Genomic DNA, 3665 nt, shown 5'->3' with positions numbered 1-3665 from the left:
CTCAGCCTGCAACACAGGCCCTGGTGTGGTGAAGATGGCCTCACAAGGAGCGCTGGCCGTCGTGTAATGTGGATGGCATCAGGCAGTAGCACAGGCTCTTTTTTGTGGATGGCATCAGGCAGCAACATTGGCCCTTGTTTAATGTGGATGGCATCAGCCAGCAACGCAGGTTCTGGTGAAATGTGGATGGTATTGGCTAGCACCACAGGCCCTGGAGTAATGTGGATGTCCTCAGCCAGTAGCACAGGCCCTTGTGTATTGTGGATGGCATCAGCCAGAAACCCACTCCGTTGTGTATTGTTGATGGTCTCTGAAAGCAATAAAGGCCCTGGTGAAATGTAGATGGCTTGAGCCAGTAATATACGCCCTGGTGAAATGTAGTTGGCCTCACCCAGTAGCACAGGCCCTGTTGTAATGTGGATGGCCTCATCTAATAACACTGGCCCTGGTGAAATATGGATGGTATTGGTCAGCACCACACACCCTGGTGTAATGTGGATGGCATCAACGAGAAGCAGAGGCCCTGGTGAAATTCAATATCCCTGTGCTGGGCAAACAGGTTTTGCAGCTGTTTGAGCTAAGATTTTCAAGTTATTCACATAATTAAGTCTGCCTATGCCAAGAGGCACACTTATTACTATTCGTCGGATTTATTGTTCTTATTAAGTGTGCCTATGACTTCATTTGTGGTGTGTTGGCTCTAGTCGGGAGTGGTACGGCCTGTCTACCCGTATTTGGATTACCGTAATGACGACAATATCAACGGCGCGCACAGCGTCGCTGCTTTCAGGAACCATTGGAAGTTTTAAGGTTGCGCGAACCATTGAATAGTTACGGTAACCGCAAGGGTGTATGCTTGCGGTGATGAAAACCTATATGTTGTTTCGGGCGAGTTCCCCATTCAAATGCATGTAATCGTAAGAAATGCACTTTCTTGACGAAATAAAGCGTTTTTGTGCAACTTCATATAAATAGCTGTAACTTTTGATAGAAGACTCAGACACACATATTTATGGCTTTAGCTTATCGAATTTAATATCCCCGTGCTGGGCAAACAGGTTTTGCAGCTGTTTGAGCTAAGATTTTCAAGTCATTCACATAATAGTGTGCCTATGCCAAGAGGCACACTTATTACTATTCGTCGGATTTATTATTCTTATTAAGTGTGCCTATGACTTCATTTGTGGTGTGTTGGCTCTCTCTAGTCGGGAGTGGTACGGCCTGTCTACCCGTATTTTATGGAGGACCACAAGAGCCACGCGCATCGAAATAAAAATTCCTGTGCTTAATTAATGAATTGTAGAATAAAATCTGCATTTGTAAATTCATTTTTGAATTCCAATTTAATAAACTGATTTTTAAAATGCTTTTTAAGTCTTCATTTCAAAAAACATTTTCGAATTGCACTTTAATAAACTGCATTTCAAAAAACATTTTCGAATTGCACTTTAATAAACTTAATTTCAAAAATCTTTTTCGAATTGCACTTTAATAAACTGCATTTCAAAAATCTTTTTCGAATTGCACTTTAATAAACTGCATTTCAAAAATCTTTTTCGAATTGCACTTTAATAAACTGCATTTCAAAATCCATTTCCCTTTCCTGTTCGCTCAGGGATTAACATGTGGATTAGCATTTGGATTAGCAGTTGGATTAACAACTTCATTTTAAAAGTCCTGCTGCTATTCAAATTAGCCACACCGTGGGATGTAAGGAGCTCTCTGATTGGTTGGTCAGATACAGGCTGTCTGCCAGCCTGGATTTTTCTAGCTCATAGCTTCGCCCTGCTAAGAAGCCTGTGTGCTTGTACAAAGGCCGTTCAGCCTCGGGATTTACACTCGGCTCGACACGGATATGTGAAGAATGAAGGGACCCTGCAGCGAAACGGAGAAGCCAACCTCTGACTGAGTGCCTGTTTACAAAGTCTGACCACCTGTGAAGGTAACGTGTTAACGTGGCTAACGCTAGCATCACCACACGTAGCCCCGTTATTGTAAGGTCATCTTAGCTTATGAAAGTTTTACATCGCAGCTGTACGAGCTAGCTACGTGTTTTGTAAGCTGCTGTGCTCTTCACAAATAAAGCTGGAAGCAGCTCAGACTATTAGAATCAGCACTGAGGCCAGTTACATTTATACAGTGTTAGAGCAACGGCTGCAGCCTACAGCCTTTAAACTAGCGATTAAAATGCTGACAGTAAACTCGTCAGTCCAGATGTTACCACATTACTTTGTGATACTTGTGAGTTAAAAGAACTGAGACAGGCTGATTAAAATAACAGCTGTCAGTTCTCTCATTCAGCATATAAAGACTGGAGATCACACTACTGATTTCAGTTCATTTAATATGTGAGTGCACAGATTCATTCTCAACTGGACATAAACGATGATCAAAGGTTGTATATATGATGAATTCATCAAATCCCAGCCTCTAACACAGTGCGCTGATTCTTAGCTTTGAATGTCCAGTATATTCTAATCATTGCAATCTAAGCATTCACTGAACCTACAGTATCTACACCTGTGTGGCAAATGTGTGGTAAAGCTACAGATAATGAAATTTAATTATTAATACAATATACATCATGAGAAACGAAAGCTGAAATTGATTCAGTTTAGTACTTTTCTCTGTATGCTCTGTGATTATAAAGGCCTTAAATTCTGTGATATATACTGTAAATGGTTTTGACAGAGGTCTTAAAGTACTTAAATCACTGCTGATAGTCTGGTTGTTTATATTTTCACATTTTTGTGTCTGTAGGGCTGTTTGATGACGGTTTGGACTCCTCTGGGAGATGAGGACACACCCACACCTGTTCCATACTGCAGCCATGGATGGTGTTATGGCTCTGAGTCAGTGTTGGGCCATCAGACGCACACACTGGAAAACCAGCACCTGGACTTCATGCAGGAGAGACGGCTTCAGTGATTTAGGTTCATAAGCAAGTTCAAACATTTCTGGCCTCTTATCACTTAGATTTCTTAATCTTAAAAGTGAATGCATTTAAAGCAGGAACTGCACACCTAGCCATCAGAAGTGTGGCAGCATGAGTACTGTAAAGTTTTGTAGGGTCCTTGTTAAAAATTCCACAAGCACCACACATTTGTCATATAAAGTTCCATTTTTTACAGTACATTGTTGAAATTATAAACTATATATTCTAGTTATCCACTTCAATTTCAATTCAATTCAATTTTATTTATATAGCGCCAAATCACAACAAATGTCGCCTCAAGGCGCTTCATAGATACAGAGAAAAGCCCAACAATCATATGACCCCCTATGAGCAAGCACTTTGGCGAAGGTGGGAAGGAAAAACTCCCTTTTAACAGGAAGAAACCTCCAGCAGAACCAGGCTCAGGGAGGGGCGGCCATCTGCTGCGACCGGTTGGGGTGAGAGAAGGAAGACAGGATAAAAGACATGCTGTGGAAGAGAGACAGAGATTAATAACAGATACGATTCAATACAGAGAGGTCTGTTAACACATAGTGAGTGAGAAAGGTGACTGGAAAGGAAAAACTCAATGCATCATGGGAATCCCCCGGCAGCCTACATCTATTGCAGCATAACTAAGGGAGGATTCAGGGTCACCTGGTCCAGCCCTAACTATATGCTTTAGCAAAAAGGAAAGTTTTAAGCCTAATCTTAAAAGTAGAGATAGTGT

The 3665-nt window shown here is 41.6% G+C and overlaps 1 long non-coding RNA gene across 1 annotated transcript; it reads left to right on the top strand.

The window, feature by feature from the left end:
* The first annotated feature begins 1469 nt into the window (after positions 1-1469).
* Positions 1470-3130, top strand: LOC146499910 (uncharacterized). The gene is made up of 2 exons (XR_014869794.1): positions 1470-1942; positions 2761-3130. It is a non-coding gene; the product is annotated as an uncharacterized LOC146499910 (long non-coding RNA).
* The last annotated feature ends 535 nt before the right edge of the window (positions 3131-3665 follow it).

This window comes from Neolamprologus multifasciatus, chromosome 16 (assembly GCF_963576455.1).
Source record: "Neolamprologus multifasciatus chromosome 16, fNeoMul1.2, whole genome shotgun sequence".
Classification (NCBI taxonomy): domain Eukaryota; kingdom Metazoa; phylum Chordata; class Actinopteri; order Cichliformes; family Cichlidae; genus Neolamprologus; species Neolamprologus multifasciatus.
The sequence above is the reverse complement of the archived record's forward strand: the minus strand, read 5'-3'. Positions and strand labels throughout refer to the sequence as shown.